A 24284-nucleotide genomic window follows, 5' to 3' on the forward strand; every position below is an offset into this window, starting at 1 on the left:
ACATTATCTTCAATTTTCTGGATTCTCTCCCAGGCACATTTTGACTTCTTAGTGAAAGAGTGAAGCTTGGACCAAAATCCATGTAGGTGTCAAAACTATAAAGTCCTTCAAAAGGTCTTGACTATGGAGTTTATTAGGTATCCTTACCCTCAAATATAGCTTTCTCCTCAGTTATTGGGAGAAATGCTCACCTATCTGAATTAAAGTAACAAACTCGGAGACAGAAATATGACTAAAACGAGAATGTATTAGTTCCCGAGAGCGGGTGTCGGTCCAGCTATACATTCATCCCTGGGGCAGCGATCACAGCCTAATTATCCCCAAGGTGGAGAGTCCCTCCTCCGGCTCCTCATTGGTTGAGTACTACTGGGTTAATAGTTTCCTCATGCATCACCTAGATTAGGGGTGTCGAACTCAATCAGAGAAGGGGCCAAAATCTAAAATCCAGCCTAAATCGCGGGCCGAATGGTTTACTGAACAGTCATAAACTGTCATTGTGATGGAAACGCAGCGGAGTGCAGTGATGACAGCGCGGTGCGGGCCACATTGCAAGGCCTGGCGGGACGGATTTGGCCCTCGGGCCTTGTGTTTGACACATGTGACCTAGATCTTGCTGTCTCTCATTGGGCCATTTAAAAATGGGCGGAGGCCTTTCCTAGTTGTCTCTACCTCCTCCTGTTTAGTTGAGGCAGGTGCCTGAGGAGTGTGAGTGTGGAGGAAGGGGGTAGAGGGCCCAGTGTATTTCCACCATGATGCTGGCCCACATTCACAGTTCTTTGTTCTTCCATTCTCTCCCGTCCTCCCTACATTCTGTTAGCCCTGGGAGACTCAGTAGCGGTTCCATTAAATGTTGACTATGCTGGAGATGGATCCTAGAGGCCTATTTTCTACAGTTTTCTTATATTTTAGGTTAAGACATACTTTTAGGCTCAAATGATTTTAAAAATATCTTATGTCTCAATCTTCACTCATCAAGCTACAGTTTCAAGAAGACAAGAAAAGCAATGACTGATGTTTTAAGGAGTCAGCATGCAGTCCCAGCATTTGGCCGCTGGGAGGCGCCCCAGCTGGCATTGAGCTGAGTATTTCGATGAGCTGCTTCTCCAGAAGGGATGCTTGGAGTTGCCAGTCATACCTGTTCACGCCACATCTCTTTTCTCCGTGCTGCTGAGAGTCAGGCTGGCAAACAGGCCAGTTCAGTGGGAAGGTTATCAAAGGCAGCCTCCCGAATTCCCAGGAACAGGGCTCAAGAGATTGTGCTGCGAGTGACTGAAACGTGAAAGAAACAGAGGACATGGTTTTAAGTTTTATCTGTGTGGCAGTCATACCATAACCCTTTGGGTTTGGAAAAGGTAGAACTATGGGGATGAATACAAATGATGATTAGAATGATGCACACTAGAGTCTCAGTGGTCGGGAAACTGTGGCTCACGAGCCACATGCAGTTCTTTGGCCTTTGAGTGGCTCTTCCACAAAATACCATGGCCTGGGTGACTCCATTTTGAAGAAGTGGTGTTAGAAGTTTAAGTTTTAAAAATTTGGCTCTCAAAAGAAATTTCAGTCATTGTACTGTTGCTATTTGCTCTGTTGAGTAATGAGTTTGCTGACCACTGAACTAGACACGTGGACTGTGTCTTCCATGTAAGCAAATTCCCGGCAGCAGTGGGGAGATGAGAAGTCAGAAAAACCTGGCAAAGTCCTCTGAAGAAATTAAATTTCACCTCCGAATTTCTAGATGATTTTGTTTGGATGGACATTTCATGTCCTCTGTTTTTGTTTTTTGTTTTGGCTTTTGGGGGGTTCTTCCTGCTTTTATCTTTGAACTGTAAGTCACTCTCCTTTCCTCTTAACAACCATCGAAGCCAACCAGGACAGGTTCCTGCCTTCTGCTGACAGTGCATCTGCTGGGAGGAGGGTCCTGGATCCCATTGTGAAGTCCTGCTCCCTTACATGTTTCCTAAGCTACGTCCCTGACGCCTGAATAAGGTGGTGCCAAGTGGATGCTGACATTAGGCTGATTAATGGGGTCTGTCACTATGTAATCAGTCATGTCCTTTTCTGCTAGTGATATAAACGCCAAGCAATATAGCAAGTGTGGAAGACACCCTCTTAACTCTCTCTTTGATAATGTTTTTGGGTTCCCCAGAGGAAAAACAGAAGGAGATAAAGGCATATCTCAGATACATTGTGGGGTCAGTTCCACACCCCACAATAAAGCAAATATCATAATAAAGCAAGTCACATGAGCTTTAGGTTTCCCAGTGTGTGTACATGTTACATACATATATACATATATTATACATACATATATTATACTATACATACATACATACATATATTATACTAGAGTCTAAGTGTGCAATCATACTATGTTTAAGAAAGCAGAACATATCTGAGTCAAAATGGTAACCATCATCTGAGCCTTCAGTGGGTTTTAATACTTTTGCTATTGGAGGGTCTTGCCTGGATATGGAGGAAAAAATGCGTTATCTGTGAAGCACAGTAAAGCGAAGCTCAATAAAATGAGGCTCATCTGTGTGTATTTATGTGTATGAGCGCTTGTGTTTTGTATGTATACATATGCACACACGCACACATGTGCACGAGTATATGTATGCGCATACATTTGTCCATATGTGTGCTTATGTGCATGTGTATGCATGCATGTTACTGTGCATGCGTACATGTGTGAGTGTGTGCGCACGTGAGTGTGTGTGCATGTGTGTGTGATGGGAGAGAGTTAGGGTGCTATAAATGTCTCGAATGATCTTCAGGAGAAGAAGGTTGTGATGCTTGCAGTGGCAGGTGGTTTTTTTCCTAGTGTAGCGCTCAGCTGCTGGGAAGCTCAAGGGTCAGAATCCATTGGGGCCGTGTGCTGAGACACTGAGAAACTCAGATTTTGACTGACTGTGGTCATCTCTGAGGGAGCGGGACAGCGGGAGCCAGCTGCAGAGTTACCTGCGGAAGCTGGCGTGTGAGTGTGCAGAGGGCCTCACGCTGTCCCAGGGCTTTGTGGTCGGTGCTGGTCAATTGAAGGAGCAGTGGCCAGGAACCCGAGGTGGAGGCTTGTTGGGTGCTTGAATTAGACTGAGGAATGGCTTGTTGATGGTTGTGCATAAACGAGATATTTTACAACCCACCCCCTGAGACAGAGAGAAGGGAAAAAGGGGGGGTTCCCCCTCAGTGTGAGAAGATGGTTCCGTATGGATTGGTTTCATTCGAGGTCAAGCATTAAACGGCAAAGCCAAAGCAAAGCCTGCCTAGTTTCACAGTTGGATGTGGGAGTTATTCTTTAAAGTAAATGGCATTGATAAACTTGCCCAGGAGTCCAGAGGTAGTATTTGTAAGGAGTGGGAAAACACAATAGTCTCTGTTGTTTTTAAAATTCTACTTGACATATGACTGGTTTGGAGACACATAGACTTCCTAGCCTCAAACTATCAATAAGGTGAAGGGTCAGCTGGTAGGTTAATTTCTTTTAAAGGGAGCCAGAGCTGACTCATTTCCTCAACTAGCAATTTGTCCTTGATTCCTTTTCTCCTTTCTTTTCCCTGTAACCAGAATATTTCCCCGCAAGAGGGCAGCATACATAAGCAAGTGAAAAGATGCTGGCAATTCCGGAACCTTGAGCCAAGTGGAACCAGTCATTTAGGGATCCATCTGTGTGAAAACTTCACTTGACGTAGACATGATGAGTTTTGGACACGATGCACCCCACATCCCTGAGATCTATCCCTGGGAACACTGGCCCTTCAACCCTTTCAGTTCCTCTTCCCACCCCGCTCCCCCTGAAACAGAATCCAAGCTACTTTTCTGAAGTGGCTGAGAGAGCTGGGGAGGTGGGAGCTCTGGTTTCCAAGATCCTTCCAGTAGTTCCGCTTCCCAGGAGCCTTCATGTGACCTGGTCTGGCATGCTGCAATTCCACCAAATGCCCCAGTGCCTCGCTACTATTCAGTATAATCTATTTTGGGTAAAGTCTCCTATTTAATATATTATATCCAGGTGTAAAGGCCCTGTAAAATGGGAGACACTGGGAATGAGGCAGTGAATGGAATCAGGCAGTGGGCCTCAAGAAACAAACATAGTCCTGCTTCTGCACATCCTGCCTGCTGTGTGTCCTTGTCTAGGCCACTCAACCTCTCTGAACCTGCTCCATCTGTAGAAAATGACCTCGCTATGTGCTCTGCTTTCTCCTTTGGATGGAGGCTCTGTTTCTAGGTAGGTTCTGTACTGTTTAAATTCATGGACACTTAGGTTTTATATTTTCTCTATTATAAATGATAAGGCAAAATATGAATGCTGTGATTATGTGTTTTGGTGCACTGTGTTATTTTGAACAGGATGCATTATTTGTAAAGTGGTTTTGCCTCAAACTTCAGGACCATGTTTCTGTCCCATCTGATGACTGAAATTTTGTAGGAATCCGGTAGATTCTTTTGACTGGAATTATTATTTTAGCCCTAATTTTTCATAAGAAACTTCTATTTCTTTCAAAGACAACAATTAGGTGGGGAACATAACTTCTACTATAGGTTTGTGTGAGGCTTAGATGTGATGTGTTATTTGTGAAAACTTCAAATAACAAAGCTGCATGTGTAAGCTGCTATTTTACTTAGCAGACTAAAATGAATTGTACTGTTACAGGTGGTTTTGAAAAATTATCTGCCTGCATTGACTGAGCTCTGCCAGCAGGGGGCGGGCAAGGCTTGGAAGAGCTAGACTGCTAGTGGCCTGGTGTATTGCAGGGGAGTCTGGAAGAAACCTGGGCACCGCCGTGTAATTTTAAGTGTTCTATTACCAATTAAAAAGGAAAAAGAAACAGGTGAAACTAATCTCACTTGTATATTTTATTTATCCTAATCCAAAATTTCTAGCATTAGGCTCATGCAGCGGGAGGCTGCAACACCAGCTAACAACTGGGTTTTAGCCTTGCTTTCTGAAAGACTAGATCGAGTTATTTGATTCATGGGCCAATCAGAGGGCACAATGTCTTATATCCCTTTATTTTACTTCTTTTTTAATGTTGTATTTACTTTTTAAAAACTAAATGACAACTAACAAATTTAGGGAAAGTGCAGGTAAGTGGAGTTTGTGATGTTTCCCAATGAACTGCCCATGTGATCATTTTTTTTTTTTTACAAGATCGTATTTTTAGAGATAAATGGCAAAATAACTTGAAACAGTGTATGTAATCTCTGTGTTTGACAAGAAGGGAAAGGAAAGAGTATCCGAGGTGTTAATACTCGGCTTCTCAACTCAGCTGCAAGTTCAAGGCCTGGTACTGTGGCAAGGCTGGGGTGGGCACATCTGACAGTGAGCTGTGCTGTGGCTTTCCCCCGGAAGGAAGGGAAGGAAGAGAAGGAAGGAGGTTTCCCAGTGGGAGTGAGGAACCCCAGTTACTGCCTGAGCCTGAGCCTGAGCCATCCTTAAGCCCATGTGCCTCCGCCCTCCTGGGGTGAGAGCAAGAGTTGGGGAGTTCTGGGCTGTTAGGAAAAGATGCCCTTCCCCTTGAGAAGAGCATTCCTCTCTTTTCTCTCAAGCCAGGAGCTTACACTCCAGTAAGCAAAGCCTACAGTTTGGGCTTTAAAAAGCCATGGCCAGCCTGGCTGGTGTGGCTCTGGTTGAGCATCAACCTATGAACCAGGAGGTCACGGTTCGATTCCCGATCAGGGCACATGTCTGGGTTGTGGGCTCAATTCCCAGGGCGTGGGGCATGTAAGAGGCAGGCAATCTATGATTTTCCCTCATCTTTGATGTTTCTATATCTCTCTCCCTCTCCATTCCTCACTCTGAAATCAATAGTAAAAATATATATATCCATGGCCAACATGACATCTGAATGTCAGCGTGGTACAAGGAAACCAAACCTCTGTCCCATGCCAGGGAAGTAAACTCATAGGCAAAATGATGTAGGAGGGGTTGTGGTGGGGCAGGAAGAGCAATGAGGTTTGGTGTTGTCCTCGGTATTATCTGGATGCTCCCAATATTTCAGCCCATATGGTGGTCTTAGAACAGCACCCTGCAAATTCTTCTCCTTCTTCCTTCTTTCCTCCTCCCTTACTATTATTATTACTAGAGGCAGAGGCCTGGTGCATAAAATTCGTGCATGGGGCTGTATCCCTCAGCCCAGGCTGCACCCTCTCCAATCTGGGACCCTTCTCCTCGGGTGATGTCCGACTGAGGGATTGGGCCTAAACCAGCAGTCAGACATTCCTCTCACAATCCGGGACTGCTGACTCCCAACCACTCACCTGCCTGCCTGTCTGATTGCCCCTAACCACTTCTGCCTGCCAGCCTGATCACCCCCTAATCACTCCCCTGCCAGCCTGGTCACCCCTAACTGCCCTCCTCTGCTGGCCTGATCACCTACAACTGCCTTCCCCTGCTGGCCATTTTGTGGTGGCCATCTTGTGACCACATGGGGACAGACATCTTGTGTGAGGGTGTGATGATCAATTTGCATATTACCTCTTTATTATATAGGATTCCTCACCCAAAGAAATTTTTCCATTAATTTTTAGAGAGAGTGGAAGGGAGAGAGAAAAACATCAATTGGTTGCCTCCTGCATGAGCCGCAACCAGGTTCCCAGCTGGGGAAGAGCCTGCAATCGAGGTACTTGCCCTTGATGGGAATCAATTGTGGGACTCTTTGGTCCACAGGATGATGCTTTATTCACTGAGCCAAACCAGCTAGGACTAGAAATATTATTATTAAAGGGGCACTCAAAAACCGAGTAATAAGGATTAAATGATGATGCGACCACTGTGCACAAGTTAAAAACAACCCCTCTCTGAATGCTGTGCACCATCATACTTATGTTTTAGGAACTATCTGCAATGAGATAAGCACTAGAACCAATTTAAACTGGGCTGGGAGGGCTCAAGGGTGGTGGGCCTCTCCCGCTGGGCTCACTCTTCCATCTCTCACCTGCTGTGGAGAGAGTCCTGGGACCCCGGAGCTGGCAAGGGGGCAGTAGAGAACGTGGTTGCGGGAAGAGAATATGAGTGGATCCAGTGTTGTCAGGAGCTGCTCACTTCTCTGTAGTTTGTCCCTCACTTTGCACAGCAACCTGCAACAGGGCTGGCCCTTAACACAGAAAGCAGGGCTGGGGGACTTGAACTGAACTTGGTTGGGAATGGAGCACAAGGTTAAGGTTTGTGTCTTCTCCCCCTAAATCAGACACATATATAGACTTCATTATTTGGAAACCATTTTCAAGGGATGGTGGGAGTCATTTCTTTCAAGAGGAGCTCTTTTAAAAATATGTTTTTATTGATTTCAGAAAGAGCTAGAAAGAAGAAACAACGATGATGAGAGAGAATCATTGATGGACTGCCTCCTGCATGCCCCACACTGGGAATGGAACCTGCAACCCAGGCATGTGCTCTGACTGGGAATTGAACTCATGACCTCCTAGTTCACAGGTTGATGCTCAATCACTGAGCAACACTGGCCTGGGTCAGAGGAGCTTTGAAGCCTGGTTGGATTTGAGCCAGAGAAATTGTATTTTCTCCCAGGTGTCCTGCGGACCAGGAGCGGGCAGTGACTCCTGACTGGGGATATTGCATATGTTTGACCTGCTGCTGGTAGTCACTCCAATAGGGGAGCAATAACCATATGTAAAGTGATAGGGCCGATTAATCAGTTTCCTAATGTGTGTACTTTTAGGGCACCGTGTAGAAATCTGAAATACCCAGTATGCTACTTCAGCATTTAGGTCACCTGATGTGTGTGAGTGTGTGTGTGTGTGTGTGTGTGTCTTTTCCTGAAGAAAAGATCAGTCTGTACCTCTTGAACCTGTGTCCCACAAGCCTGGCTTTTGACTCCGCATCCTGCATGGTAGAACTGGACTGTTTCCTAAGTGACTGAAACCATAATTTGAACCCTATTAATTTTAGAATTTGTGATGATCCTGTGATGATAGGGCTGACATTTACCCATGTGCTGTCTGTGAAAAGAGACTTGCTTTGCAAATAAACAGTGTAAACACGTTTGCCTGGGACCTGTTTAAGTTATCTTAAAAACTGTCAAGTGCCTTGGAAGCATTTATTTAACATGAAAATTAAAATGCTTGGCCTTTGTGAAGTCCTATCTGTATCAGTTAGTGAATAACAAAATTACTTAAGCTCTCTGGGTGCCACCTCAGTCTGTTTATCCTGGCAAATGGTGCATTAACATCCCCTATTGGTATAAAAACATCTGAAAGTGTTTCTGTGAGGTTAAAATGAAATAGTTTATATGAAGTGTTTGGTGTTATGTTTGGGACTTAATACACTGATTTTAAATAATTAATTAAAATTGTTATCTTTATTATTAAAAGTATTACAAATGCTCCTTTGTCCTCCATTGACCCCCCAACTCCCACTCCCACCCCCTCTCCAGACCCTCATCACAGTATTGTCTGTGTGCATGGGTTATGCTTATATGCATATGACTTCTTTGGTTAATCTCTTCCTGCCCCCACCTTCCCTCTGAAATACATCTGTCTGTTGCATACTTCAATGTCTCTAGCTCTATTTTCTTAGTCAGCTTATTTTATTCATTAGATTCCAAAAATAGTGAGATCAGGTGATATTTATTTTTCTCTGTCTAGCTTTTTTTCACTTAGCATAGTACTCTCCAGGTCCCTCTATGCTGAATTTATGCTGTCTCAAAGGGTAAGAGATTCCTCTTTTTTACAGCTGCATAGTATTCCATTGTGTAAATGTACTACAGCTTTTTTATCCACTCATCTACTGATGGGCACTTGAGCTGTTTCCAGACCTTAGCTATTGTGAATTGTGCTTCTGTAAACACAGGGGTGGGTACATTCTTTCTGATTGGCATTACAGGGTTCTTAGGATATGTTCCTAGAAGTGGGATCACTGGGTCAAATGGCAGCTCCATTTTTAACTTTTGGAGGAAACTCCACACTGTCTTCCACAGTGGCTGCACCAGTTTGCATTCCTACCAGCAGTGTACTAGAGTTTCCTTTTCTCCACATCCTGGCCAGCATTTGTTATTTGTTGATTTATTGACAATAACCATTCTGACAGGTGTGAGGTGATACCTCATTGTTGTTTTAATTTGCATCTCTCTTATGATTAATAACTTTGAACATTTTTTTCATATGCCTCTTGGCCATCTGTATGTCCTCTTTGGAGAAATATTTAGGTCTTCTGCCAATTTTTAAATTTGATTGTCTTTCTTTTGTTGAGTTGTATGAGTGCTTTATATATTTTGGAAATTAAGTCCTTATCAGATATTTCATTAGCAAATATGTTCTCCCATACAGTAGGTTCCCTTTTCATTTAGATGCTGGTTTCTTTTGCTGTGCAGAAGCTTTTTAGCTTGATGTCCCATTTGTTTATTCCTCCCCCCCCGCCCCCGTCGTTTCTCTTGTCCTAGGCAATGTATCTGAAAATTCTGCTATGAGAAATGTCTGATATTTTATTGCCTAAGTTTTCTTCTAGGTCATTTATGGTTTCATGACTTACATTTTAAGTCTTTTATCTATTTTGAGTTTATTTTTGTGTATGATATAAATTGGTGATCTAGTTTCATTTTTTTTTTTTGCATATACTTGTCCAATTTTTCCAGTACCATTTATTGAATGGTGAACTCAAAAACTGAGTTGTTTTTATGCTTATATGCATATGACTTCTTTGGTTAATCTCTTCCTGCCCCCACCTTCCCTCTGAAATACATCTGTCTGTTGCATGCTTCAATGCTTCTGGCTCTATTTTCTTAGTCAGCTTATTTTGTTCATTAGATTCCAAAAGTAAGTGAGATCGGGTGATACTCCATTATATGGTATTGCCTTCATTGTCAAATATTAATTGAGCATAATGGCTTTGGTAGATTTCTAGGTGCCAGTACCAGATTGTTTTGATTACAGTGGCTTCCTATATAATAAAAGAGTAATATGCAAATTGACCATCACTCCAACACACAAGATGGCTGCCCTATGTGGTCAAAGATGACTGCCCCTATGTGAACATAAGATGGCCACCACAAGATGGCCAGCAGGGGAGGGCAATATGGAGGGACTAGGCCTGCAAGGGAGTGCAGTTGGGGGTGATCAGGCCAGCAGGGGAGGAACCAGGCCTGCAAGGGAGTGCAGTTGGGGGCGATCAAGCCTTCAGGGGAGGGCAGTTAGGGGTGACCAGGCCAGCAGAGGAGGGAAGTTGGGAGTGACGGGGCCTGCAGAGAAGGACAGTTGTGGGAGATGGGGGGGAGGGCAGTTGTGGGGGGACCAGGCTGGCATGGGAGGGTAGTTAGGAGTGACCAGGCATGCAGGAGAGGGCAGTTAGGGGTGATCAGGTGGGCAGAGGAGCAGTTAGGCATCAATCAGGCTGGCAGGGGAATGGTTAGGGGGTGATCAGGCTGGCAGGCAGAAGTGGTTAGGGGCAATCAGGAAGGTAGGCAGGAGAATAGTTGGGAGCCAGAAGTCCTGGATTGTGAGAGGGATGTCCGACTGCCTGTTTAGGCCTGATTCTACCAGGATTGTGCCTAAACAGGCAGGGGGACATCCTTGACGGGTCCCAGATTGGAGAGGGTGCAGGCTGGGCTGAGGGCCAAACCTACCCATGCATGAATTTCCTGCACTGGGCCTCTAGTTGTAGTATAACTTGATATCCAGTATTGTGAACCTTCCAACTTTGTTCTTCTTTCTCAAGTTTGCTGTGGCTCTTTGGGGTCATTAATGGTTCTATATATAATTTTTGAGTATTTTTTCTATTGTATATTTGTGAAATATGTCATGGTATTTTAATCAGAATTGCATTGAATTTATAGATTGCTTTGGGTAGCATAGACATTTTAATGATGATAATTCTACCAATCCATGAACATGGTATATTCTTCCACTTGTTTATATCTTGTTTTCAACGTCCTGTAGTTTTCTGGGTATGGATATTTTACCTCTTTGGTTAAATTTATTTCTAAGTATCTTAATTTTTTCATTGCAATGGTAAATTAGATTGTTTTTAGTTTCTTTTTCTGAGAGATCATTATCATCATTGGTGTATAAAAATACCATCAATTTCTGGGTATAATTTTGTATCCAGATACATTGCCAAATTCATTATCTCTAGTAGTGTTTTGGTAGAGTCCTTGGGGTTTTCTCTGTACAATATAATGTCATCTGCAAATAATGAAAAGTTCACTTCCTCCTTTCCAATTTGAATGCCTTTTATGTTTTTTTTTCTCTTGTCTGATTGCTGTGGCTAAGATTTCCAGTACTATGTTCAATAAGAATGGTGAAAGTGGACATCCCTGTCTTATTTCTGTTCTTTGGGGTAATGCTTTTAGTTTTTGCCCATTGAGTATGATGTTGGCTGTGGGTTTGTTGTATATGGCTTTTATTATGTTGAGGTATGATCCTTTTATTCACACATTGCTGAGAGTTTTTATCAAAAAAGGATGCTGGATTTTTGTCAAATGCTTTTTCTATATCAATTGATATGACTGTGATTTTTATCTCTCAAGTTGTTTATATGATGTATCATGTTTATTCATGTTTATTCATGTTTATTGGTGTGTGGATATTGTACCATCCTTGAATCCCCAGGATAAATCCTACTTGGTCATGGTGTGTGATCTTTCTGATGTACTGTTGGATCTTATTTGCTAGATTTTTTTTTTGTTGCATCTATGTTAATGAGGGATATTGGCCTCTAATTCTCTTTCATTGTGTTGTCTTTATCTTGTTTTGGTATAGAATAATGCTGGCTTCATAGAATGGGCTTGAAAGTATGTCTTCCTCTTGAATTTTTTGGAAGAGTCAGGAAGATAGGTTTTAGGACTTCCTTGAATATTTGGTGAAACTCCCCCGTGAAGCCATCTGGCCCTAGGCTTTTGTTTGCTGGAAGTTTATTGATGACTGCTTCAATTTCTTCCATAGTTATTGGCCTATTAAGACTTTTAGGCCGAAACCGGTTTGGCTCAGTGGTAGAGCGTCGGTCTGCAGACTGAAAGGTCCCAGGTTCAATTCCGGTCAAGGGCATGTACATTAGTTGCGGGCACATCCCCAGTAGGGGGTGTGCAAGAGGCAGCTGGTCGATGTTTGTCTCTCATCGACGTTTCTAGCTCTTTATCCCTCTCTCCTCCTCTCTGTAAAAAATCAATAAAATATATTAAAAAAAAAAAGACTTTTAGATTCTTCCTGATTGAATTTTGGAAGGCTGTATTTTTCTAGGAATATGCCCATTTCCTCCAGGTTGTCTAGTTTGTTAAAATAGAGTTGTTCATAGTATTTTTTAAACAATCCTTTGTATTTCTGTGGGGTCTGTTGTTATTTTGCCTCTTTCATTTCTGATTTTGGTTACTTGAGTCCTCTCTTTTTGCTTCTTGGTGAACCTGGTTAGAGGTTCATCAATCTTGTTTATCCTTTCAAAGAACCAGCTCTTGGTTTCATTGATGTGTGTGTGTGTGTGTGTGTGTGTGTGTGTGTGTGTGTGTCATTTATTTGATCACTCTGGGCTTTTCTTGTTGCTCTCTTTATAATTCTTTAAGTTATAGAGTTAGATGACTTACTACCATTTTTTTTTTTTTGAGTTAGGCCTGTAAAGCTATAAACTTCCCTCTCAGGACTGCTTCCATTGTGTCCCATAGATTTTGTATTGTTGTGTTTTCATTGTCATTTGTTTCCAGGATGATTTTTATATTTCTTCTTTGATCTCTTTGGTAACCCAATCATTGTTTAATAGCATGTTATGTATCCTCCAAGTGAATGATTTTTTTCTTTGTTTTTATTGTAGTTGATTTCTAATTTTATGCCATTGTGATCTGAAAATATGCTTTGTATGATTTCTATTTTCTTGAATTTGAAGAGATTTTTGCCTGTGTCCTAATATGTGGTCTATCTTTGAAAATGCCCCATGTGCATTTCAGAAGAATATATATTCTGTAGTTTTGGGATGAAATGTTCTGAATATGTCAATTACTGGTAAGTCCATCTGATCTAGTGAGTCATTCAGACTTGCTATTTCTTTGCTGATTTTTTGTCTGGAGGATTTATTCAATGATGTCAGTGGTGTATTAAAATCCCCATACTATGATTGTATTGTTGTTGATCTCTTGATATCTTCCAGGAAGTGTTTTTTTGTTTTGTTGTTTTTTTGTATTTGGGTGCTCCTGCATTGGGTGCATATATAATATGTTTATCAGGGTTATATCCTCTTGTTGTATTGATCCCTTTAGTATTATGAAGTGGATTTATCTCTTGTTATGGCCTTCACTTTGAGGTCTATTTTGTCAGATATAAGTATTGCTACCCCAGATTTTTTTTTCATTTCCTAAAGGATATTTTTCCATCCCTTCACTTTCAGTCTGTGTGAGTCTCTTGTTCTGAGGTGGGTCTCTTGTAGATAGCATATATATGGATCATGTTTTTTTTTTTTTTTTTTTTATTCATTTAGCCACTTTTGATTAGAGCATTTAGTTTATTTACATTTATGATTATTATTGATAGGTACTTGTAGCCATTTTTATTTTTTGTGCATGTGTTTCTTCTTACGTTTTTATTTCTTCTTTTTATTGCATTCCCTTTAACATTTCTTGCATTGCTTGCTTGGAAGTGATAAACTTCCTTGGCTTTTTTTTTTTTTTTTTGTCTATGAAGCTTCTTATTTCCCCTTCAATTTTGAATGTTAGCCTTGCTGGATAGAGTATTCTTGGATTCAGTCCCTTGCTTTACATCACTTTGTAAATTTCCTTCCATCCTTTTCTGGTCTGATGTGTTTCTATTGAGAACTCATTTGATAATCTAATGGGAGATCCCTTGTAACTTTCTGTCTCTTGCAGCTTTTAAGATTCTCTCCTTGCCCTGAACATTGGCCATAGTAATTATGATGTGTCTTGGTGTTGGTCTTTTTGGGTTCATCTTGTTTGGGACTCTGTGCTTGTGGGACATTTTTCTTCCCCACATCAGGCAGGTTTTCTGACATTATTTCTTCATATAGGTTTTCTAACCCTTCTTTCTCTTACTGTTGTTCTAGCACCCCTATTATTCATATGTTGCTTTGTTTTGTGTCCCATAGCTCCCTTAGGCTCTCCTCCTGGCTTTTAACTTTTTTCTCCAATTGCAGTTCAGTTTGGGTGTGGTTTTGGTCCCCTGTCTTCTAATTTGCTAATTTGGTCCTCCACTTCTCCTAGTCTGCAGTTGAAACTTTCCATGGTGTTTTTTATTTTATATTTATTTATTTATTTATTTATTTATTTGCAGTTGTATCATTCTTCATTTCTTCTTGATTCTTATGTAAGTTGTTGATTTTTTTCATCCATCCAGTTTATAAACTGTATGGCCCTTATTCTGAATTATTTTTCTAACATATTGCATGCCCCTGCTTCATTTAGATGCTTTTCTGATGATTCCTCCTTTTCTTTCCTTTTGGGGTTTCTTTGTCTACTCATTTTGTTCTCACTGATGGATCTAGATGTCCAGTCATGTTCCTTGGGTGGCAGTAGCTCCTTGGGCTGCGGTTGCTCCTGGGGCAGTCGTGGCAGATGCTACTCTTCAGTTGGCAGCAGCTCCTCTTGTAGGTCCTGTTTGCAGTAGTGGTGGTTCCTCTGGCTGCTGAGGGGGAGGATGCTTGCACAGTTCCTGCTCCTTGGATGCGGTAGGCTGCTCATGAGGCTACTATTTCTTGGATGGGGGCATGCTGCGTGTGGCTGCTGCTCCTAGGATAGGGCAGGCTACTCATGAGGCTGCTGCTCCTTGGGCAGGGGCATGTTGGTCACAGGGCTGCTGCTCATCATACAAGGATGGGCTGGCTACTCACGCAGCTGCTGCTCTTTAGACAGGGGACTGACTGCTTGTGTAGTTGCTGCTCCTTAGATGTGAGTAAGCTGCACATGTGGCTGCTGCTCCTTGGATGAGTGTGGGCTGCTCATCTGGCTGTTGCTCATCGGATGGATGTTGACTATGTGCGACTGCTTCTCCTTGGGCTGGGGCAGGAAGCTCGGGCAGCTGCTGCTCCTCAGATGCAGGTAGACTGCTCACACAGCTGCTGCTCCTCAGATGGGTGCAGGGTGTGGGCTGCATGCAGCTGCTGCTCCTTGGACAGGGCCAGGTCATGTGAGGCTGCTGCTCCTTGGCCTGGGGTGGGTTGCTTGGGTGGCTACTGCTTTTCGGCCTGGGGTAGGCTGCTCTCATGGTGGCAGTGCCCTGGGCTTTCTCCATGGGTCCTCTGCCCATCCCAGCTGCAAATTGTCTCACCAGCTGAGTCTCCTTCACCAATTTGAGGTGGATGTTATTTTTTCAGCTGCTCATTCTATCTGCTGTGGGACAAAGTCTCAGGACACATCTGCCTATTCCACCACCATTTTGTCCTCTGTTAACTTTATTCTTTCCAGGAAAATGTCTTCTTACTCATGTGAGTGGGGAACCTCCAGCTAGATGAGCTTCTGCTAAGGTTCGGTCAAGCTTTGAGTTCTGTGGCTAGTGGTTTTCAGCATTGCTCAAATGTCAGTTTGTTCAGATGGTTCTAGCCCAAGATGACTAATTGACTGGCCTTTTCCCCATGGCTCCTATAGTGTCCCTCACTCTGCATTGTCTGCTCTGCTGATGGCTTGGAGGGGACATGATGGTAGAGTGATGATGTCACTATTAGAATATATTTGTAGCTTGGCCCTCCTTGAAGAGTAGAGCTAGAATCCTTCTCCATGAATATCCTGTAATATGTGCTAGGTTGGGAACCCTCAGGAACATGTTAATAAGCATGTTGATTAGCGCAAAAAGAAACACTCCTGTAAGGATTGCCATGGTTCATAAGCTGCTATGGCCCGTTTTCAGTAAGAGCTCTATGTCTACATACACACATGCACACTCCATAAGTGTCATTTACAAATTGTTTGGGTTTAGACTGTTTTAATATAATTGATTTCCTCTACAATGTTTTTGAGTTTTATTTTATGCATTTACAGTATTTTTTTGAGAAGAAGTTTGTAGGTTTCACTGTTACATAAAAAGATGAACATTTCCTGTGAGTGTTTGCAATTATGTCTTAGCCAACCTGCCCTTAACAAGTACCCTAACTTCCTAAGGCAGGCATCTCGTGGCATGGTCAGAGACTATTTCACCACATGGAAGTGACTGGATGCTGGTATTCCTTGACCTCAGGTGTCAACAAAGATAAGGTTACCCATGGCCAGCTGGGACAGGGATCAGAGGAAAAGTAGGTCAGTAACAGGCAGATGTGAAATCAGTAATATGATATTGCAGAATTGGGACATGGAGCTTATGTGTGACCAGTTGGGAGGACATGAGTAACATTTTTGTTGCAGCATCTCCCAAAGAGGTGCCCAGTAAACAATCTCCATTCCTCACATTTTCTTCTCAATTTGTCCTTCCAGCATGTAGGAATCGGATGACAGTCACAGATGCCATGATTTTCTAGTGAATCCTACCACCTTGGGAAGAAAAGAGTAAATGAATATTTGGAAACTTCCAGGTGTGATATCTTGGCTGAGGGCATAGAGGTGGGCCCAAGGCAGGTGGGCAGAGACCTCCAGGGTGGGTCCTGGCACAGGTCCTCTTTCCTGTTTGGGTCCTGCATGGAGCCTGTGTATCAGTCTCTCCCCAATGGGTGTGCATGCCATTTGTAAACTCTCTCATTGGGTATGAAAATGATTTGTATCTGTTTTCCTTCCAAGGGAAGAGTTTCTAAAGGAAGGCACAAGTGTCTTCTTTTTGTATCGAAAGGACCCAGCACTGTATGATTAAAAACGCATATGCACACTGAATTACTGAAATGTTAGAGTATTTTTTTTCTCCTACAATAAAATTTCCTAGGGTCTTTCATCTTGGATTTTCAGGATAGCAGTGGGAAAGATTTTTCCATTAAGTCCTGATAGTGAAGGACAAACCACCAAGATGCCAGTTACTGTGAAAGATTCCACAGTGAACACTCACCACAAAGGAGTCCATTCTGAGGACTGGACACGCAGGTTGCTCAGCCGTCCTTTCTCCCAGAACTGAAACAAAACAAACAGCAGAAGAAATATGTTGGTGATGCCGTGACAGTGTCCCTGCATGGGCCTGGCCAGGGATTTCCCTGGATGTGGGGATGGGTGGTGGGTCGTGGGGGGAAGGGTGCGTATGTAACATTACAAAACTAACAGCTCTGGCCACCGCCTTTCTTCTTTACAGTCCCAGAGCTGTGTGAAATGCCTCCTTTGAAAAGAAGGAATCTGAAGGAAAAGATTTTGGAAAATGGTTTCTGTGCTTTGTTTGAATAGAGTATGTGATCAGCGTCAGGAGAGGGACCCACTGCTAAGTAAGAGCTGTGACTTGAGTTTCTTTCAGAAAGTGCTTTACCCACCAGGGATTCAAGCGTTCTGCATACTGTTAGGCATACAATTGTAATTTTGTCACTTTCTAAGAAAACCTGATGCCATGAGGCCTAAAATGGGGTATTTTTACTTACAATTGAAATATTCGATTCTCCTTTTGTGAGTTAGTGTTCACCTGGTTGGTGAGTGCTCCCACTAAACCATGGTGGCCACCATGCTGGTGCTCTTGCCACTGCTGCGAAGCCAAGCAGTTCAGGGTTGGTGTGTGGTTGGGAAGTCTCAGCTGAAATTATTTTCATTATTTCCCAAGTCTCAGGCCATTAAACAACTTGGTCAAGAGGTCAGGAAGAGAAATGGCATTCTCGAAATATTATTAGCATTTTGCAGTGAATGCTAACACAGTACATTTACAGCTGATTAAGTTTTCTCTCTCTGTTTCATTATGGATTATGACAGGGATTTTGAGACTGAGTTCCATTAAATAGTAAATAGAATCAGCAAGGTCATTTTCTTCCTGACCAATGGAAACTTTGCAGGAAGAAGACATGAATTGGGAAAAGGTTTAGTTCAATGTCTCAGAGGGCATGAGGGAATCAAGTTTTTTCAGAATCAGAATCAAACAAATATCAAGCAGATACTTGCAATGAAATGTGGATATTACCAATTACTTATTGCCAGTGATTTGATATATTTTTCCCCAGGGAAAATTTGATTAAGGTATGGTTTAAGGCAAAGGTCTCAAAGTAGTGGACCACAGATAATTTAGAACCACAGATGTGTTTTGTTTGGCCTAGACTATGTTTAAAAAGTGTTTTTTTTTTTTTTTTTTTTTAGAAATAATTGCATTGTTTGAAAAAATAACAGGATTTTACATAAAAAGTCAGATTTGGGGTAATACTGCCCACCCCACCACTTTGTCACAGTTTGCTGCAGCTGAGTGTTGGCTGCACTTTTCGTTCTCTATGTCACCTGCTTTCCTTCTTTATGTTGACACCCTTGACCTTGCAGTATATGAAGTTAAGTTTGAGAGACTTGACTCACATGTTCTGGAATAAAGATTAAAAAGAACTAGAAGATTTTATTTCAGATTTTGTGCATCCTTGTCATTTTATAACATAACGGTTCAGTTTTTGGCTCTGGAATAAAAATTTCCTGGAAACAAGTTCTGGTTTCTTTCAGATTAGTTGTGTGACCCAAAGCAGGTTACTTAACCTCTCTGAACACTTGTCTTATCAGTTAACTAGCAGTTGTATTTACCTTATAAGATTATTTCATGAATTCCATTTGCATCAGTAGAATGTGTATCTATTAACTACTAACACACAAACATACACACACCAATTAGAATAGTGCCTTTTTCAGGGTAACCCATCAAATATTTTTATAAACAAGTTGGTTTAAAAAGAAAGTTTAATTGGTAAATAAATTTATTTCTCTTCCTTTTCCCATTGGCTGAGAAAGGCAAAAAGTAATGTTGTTGCTTCACACAGGTGGTCCTTAAATGGCAGGTACACTAGGTTGATAGTATTTTTTGTTTACAGATTGCTATGTTTTTTAATTCACTGATAAACTGAAAGTCTATTTCTAGATTATTCTTTCTCTTGTACACTTCATTTGTTTTATTCGTAACCAAAGCCTATAAAGAGTGGCTTCATCTAGTCCCCAGACTCAGATCCATCTTCATCCTGACAAATCTGGAAGTAATGAAGTTCCTAAGTCTTCTTGTCAGATGCAGCCACATGAAGGCAATTATGAAAACTGTTCTTAAGGTATTTCTTGGTAAGATATTTAAAATATCTTTCAGAGAATTGTTTCTCAGAAACAACTGTGATTTTATTCTTTTAAAAATATTTTTATTGATTTCATAGAGGAAGGGAGAGGAAAAGAGAGTTAGAAACATTAATAATGAGAGAGAATCATTGATTGGATGCCTCCTGCATGCCCCCTACTGTGGATTGAGCCTGCAACCCAGGCATGTGTCATTGACCAGATTTGAAACTTGGACCCTTCAGTCCACAGGCTGATGCTCTATCCACTGTGCCAAACTGGCTAGGGCTGATTTTATTCTTGAAGTATTCAATGTAAACAGCATTCCAAAGATTTCCAGTTTTTCCATTGATTTTAACCTTCTCCCATATAAAGAGTTCAAAATTTCCATAATTAAAAATGCCATCTTCTACTGAATGAGTAAGGTCCAAATCAAACTTCCAAGTTGTCCACTTAGGATTCTTGACTTTTAGAGCCATCTTGAATGTAGTCCATGTGATCAGAGATAGGTTGATAGTATTATTCTATTTTCACATAACTACAACATGGAGATTTAAAAGCTCATGGGCATTATCCTGTGCTTGGTATCATTCCAAGCAGTAGGTCTTGAGGGGATGGAACTTGTATAAAGGATGACAGGTATTCCCAGGAAGCATTTTGCATGGTGATCTTCATACTCCACTTAAGGATCTGGAGCTCATGCATTATGACTGATAAAGTGAGTGAGATCTGACCATTTGCAGAGGGAAGAAATGGTATATTGTGGTGTTTAGTGTTTGATAAACAGGTGGCAAACCAGAAATCAGATTTAAATTGCTGGATGATGGAATATGATGGAGATAAATAGGCCTACTCTAGTCATTATATCCTCTTTTGACTATAATCAGAGGTTAATATATTGTATTTTTTTCAGCTTTACCCACTCTCTCATTTCTAAAAAAATGTTGTTGGTTTCCAAAGATATTTAGCGCTAAAACTCAGTGTTGTTTAAATAGTTTTTTGTGTCTGAGTTTTAACTCAAGTAAAATTCATGACATTTAATTAGTGTGTGTGTGTGTGTGTGTGTGTGTAATATAGTTAATATATTGCATTTCTTATATATAAATAAACCATAAAAAGGACCAATCAGAATGAAGAATGTAATATCTGAAATGAAGAAAATACTAGAAGGAATCATCAGCATCTTAGATGAAGCAGAGTATCAAATCATTAATTTAGAGGACAAGATAACAGTAAATACTTAAGCAGAGCAATAAAAAGAAAAGAGAATTTATTTTATGATAAGTAGGAAAGTCTAAAGGACCTCTGAGACATCAAGTATAACAATTCCTCATTAGAGGAATACCAGGAGGAGAAGAAAGTGAGCAAGTATCCATAACATGTTTGAAGAAATATTGGCTGAAAACTTCCCCAACCCGATGAAAGAAATATTCACACAAGTTCAAGAAGCAGAGTCCTTATCAAGATGAACCCAAAGAGGCCCACACCAAGACACATTATAATTAAAATGGCAAAGAGGGAATCTTAAAGCTGCAAGAGAAAGACAGTTACCTACAAGAGAGCTCCCATTAACTGTCAGTAGATTTCTCAACCGAAACATTTCAGGCCAGAAGGGATTGGCATGAAATATTCAAAGTGATGAAGAGCAAGGACCAACAACAAAGATTACCCAGCATTAAGGTAGGCCTGTAATGCTATGAACTTCCCTCTCAGGAAGAAAGTTGGGTTGTGTGTTCATTTTTGTTTGTTTTCAGGTAACCTTTGATTTCTTCCTTTACCACATTGTTGAATGTATTCATTCATTGTTTAATAATATATTATTTAGCCTCCATGTGTTTAAGTGTTTTTGAGGTTTTCTTATTGTAATTTTCACTAAAGATGAAATAAAGAGCTTCCCAGAGAAAGCTAAAGGAGTCTACTACCTTAAACCTATTGAAAGAAATGTGAAAGGGCCTTTTTTTAAGAAGAAAAGAAAAAAAATATATATAGAGAGAGGAACATAAGTATAAAGAATAAAATGAGGGCCGGGGGTGGGAGTGGCCAGGGAGGGGTCAATGGAGGAAAAAGGAGACATATGTAATACTTTAAACAATAAAAAGAATGAAATGGTATCTATCAATAATAACTTTAATGGGGGGGCAATGGGGTGATAAGGACACATATGTAATAATCAATAAAGAAAAAAATAACTTTAAATCTGAGCATATTAAATGTTCTAAATAAGTCAAGAAATCATGATCCATATATATGCTGTGTACAGGAAACTCATCTCAGAGCAGATAATTCATACAGATAGAAAGTGAAGGGATGGAAAAAAATATTCCCATGCATGTGGAAACAACAACAACAAAAAAGCTGGGATAACAATACTTATAACAGACAAAATAAATTGTAAAACACAGGTTATTATAGCAGACAAAGAAGAACATTACATAATTGTGAGAAATGCTCACCTGTCTGAATTTTAATAACAAACTCAGAGATAGAAGTATGGTGAAAACGAGACTTTTAATATGTTCTTGAGAGTGGGTGTCCTTCTGGTTGTACAGGCTCACACGGAGTAGTGATCAAAGCCTATTTATTCAGTCCCTTCTCTGGTTCCTCATTGGCTGAGGGGCCACCTGTTTCCTTATACATCACCTTATTGTCTCCCATTGGACCATTAAAAAAAAAAAATGGGTTGAGGCCTTTTCTAGTCGTCTCCACCTCCCCCTATTTAGTTGAGGTGGGGATGATGGGAATTTCCATCATGATGCTGGCTCATGTCCACAGTTGGTTGTTCTTATATCCTCTTTCCTCCTCCCTACATTCTGTTTGTTCTGGGGAAATTTAGTAACATTTTCCATAAAAAATCAATTATGCTGGAGATGGATCCCAGAGGCCTGTTTCCTACAGTAATACTACAGAGATTAATCCTAAAAGAAGATATAACACTTGTAAATATATATGTACCCAATATAGGAGGGCCTAAATATATTAAAAAATTTTGGTGGATTTAAGGCAGAGATTGACAGAAATACAGTCACAGTAGGAGATTTTAACACCTCATTGAGATCAATGGATAGATCTTCCAGACAAAATAGTTAAAAAGCTAACAGTTACCTTAAATGACACATTGGACCAAAAAGATTTAATTGATATTTATAGAACATTTCATCCCAAAGCAGCAGAATGTACATTCCTTTAAAATTTATGTGGGATATTCTCTAAAATAGACCTCATGCTAGGACACAGAAAAAGCCTTGATAAATTAAAAAAAGATTGAATTTTCAAACATTTTTCCTGACCATAATGGTATGAAACTAGAAATCAATTACAATAAAAAACTTCAAAAACACTTAAATACATGGAGGCTAAATAACATTATTAAACAATGAATGAATACATTCAACAATGTGGTAAAGGAAGAAATTAAAGGTCACTTGGAAACAAACAAAAATGAACACACAACTCAACTTTCTTCCTGAGAGGGAAGTTCATAGCATTATAGGCCTACCTTAAGAAGCAATAAAAATCTCAAATGAAATTCTCAAATCTACCTTTACACATAAAGGAACTAGAAAAATAACAACGAAGTCCAATGTAAGTAGAAGGAAGAAAATAATAAAGATTAGAGTGGAAATAAATTATATGGGAACTAAAAAAAATAAATAAAATACAATGATCAATGAAAACCAGGAGCTGCTTTGAAAAGATAAACAAGATTGACAAAACTTTAACCAGACTCACCAAGAAAAAAAGAGAGAATCCAAATAAGTAAAATGCGAAATGTAAGGCGAGAAGTAGCAATTGACACCAGAGAAATATAAATGACTATAAGAAAACATTATGAACAACTATGTGCCTACAAATTGGACAACCTGGAGAAATGGACATTTCTAGGAACATATACTCTTCCAAAACTGAATAAGAGAATCTGAATAGACCAATTACAACTAATGGAATCAAAGTAGAAATAAAATAACTCCCAGCAAGCAAAAGTCCTGGATTGGATGGCTTCCTAGGTGAATTTTACCAAACATTCAATGAAGAACTAATATGTATCCTTCTCAAACTATTCCAAAAACTTCAAGAGGAGGGAAGACATAAAGATCATTTTTTGAGGCCAGCCTTATCATTAAGTACAAAACCAGATAGATACTACAAATAAAGAAAATTATAGGCCAATATCCCTGATAAAGATAGATGCTAAAATCCTTAAGAAAATATTAGTAAACTTGACTCCATTGTATATTCTTGCCTCTTTTGTCAAATATTAATTGAGCATAATGTCTTGGGTCAATTTCAGGGGTCTCTGTTCTGTTCCATTGATCTGTATGCCTATTCTTTTGCCAGTACCAGGCTGTTTTGATTATGGTGACTTTGTAGAATAACTTGAAATCTGGTATTGGGATCCCTCCAGTCTTGTTCTTTTTCAAGATGTCTGTGACTGTTTGAGGTATTTTTTGGTTCCATATAAATTTTTGGAGTATTTGTTTTAGATCTGTGAAATATGCTGTTGGTATTTTAATAGGGATGGCATTGAATCTACAGATTGCTTTGGGTAGTATGGACATTTTAATAATGTTAATTCTACCAATCACAAACACAGTATATTCTTCCACTGGTTTCTATATTCCTCTATCGCTTTTTTCAACATCCTGTAGTTTTTGGAATACAAGTTTTTTTTTGTTTTTTTTTTGTTTTGTTTTTTTTTTTTAAATCTCCTTTGTTAAATTTATTCCTAAGTATCTTAATTTTTTTTTTTTTGCAGTGATAAATGTGATCGTTTAGTTTCTCTTTCTGAGAATTCATTATTGATGTATAAAAATGCCATAGATTAGGGGGTATTCATTTTGTATTCTGCTGCGTTGCCAAATTCATTTGTTAAATCTAGTAGTTTTTGGGTAGAGTTGTTAGGATTTTCTATGAACAATATCCTGTCATCTGTGAATAATGAGAGTTTTACTTCCTCCTTTTTAATGTAGATGCCTTTTATTTTTTCTTCTTGTCTGATTGCTGTGGCTAGGACTTGATTAAGAGTGGTGAAAGCAGACATCTCTGTCTTGCTCTATTCTTAGGGGAAAGGATTTTAGTTTTTGCTCATTGACTAAAATGTTGGCTGCAGGTTTGTCATATATGGCTTTTATTATTTGAGGTATGATCCCTCTATTCCTACTTTGCTGAGAGATTTTTTATATATATACTGGAGGCCCGGTGCATAAAATTCATGCATGGGGGGTGTGTGTCCCTCAGCCCAGC

General features: G+C 40.4%; 1 protein-coding gene and 1 pseudogene across 1 annotated transcript in view; one reads left to right on the top strand and one right to left on the bottom strand.

The window, feature by feature from the left end:
• TAFA4 (TAFA chemokine like family member 4) overlaps positions 1 to 24284 on the top strand; it is an 86713-nt gene that overhangs the window by 5501 nt on the left and 56928 nt on the right.
• Positions 18859 to 19546, bottom strand: LOC118715024 (annotated as a pseudogene).

Source organism: Pipistrellus kuhlii, unplaced genomic scaffold, assembly GCF_014108245.1.
Source record: "Pipistrellus kuhlii isolate mPipKuh1 unplaced genomic scaffold, mPipKuh1.p scaffold_m20_p_11, whole genome shotgun sequence".
Classification (NCBI taxonomy): domain Eukaryota; kingdom Metazoa; phylum Chordata; class Mammalia; order Chiroptera; family Vespertilionidae; genus Pipistrellus; species Pipistrellus kuhlii.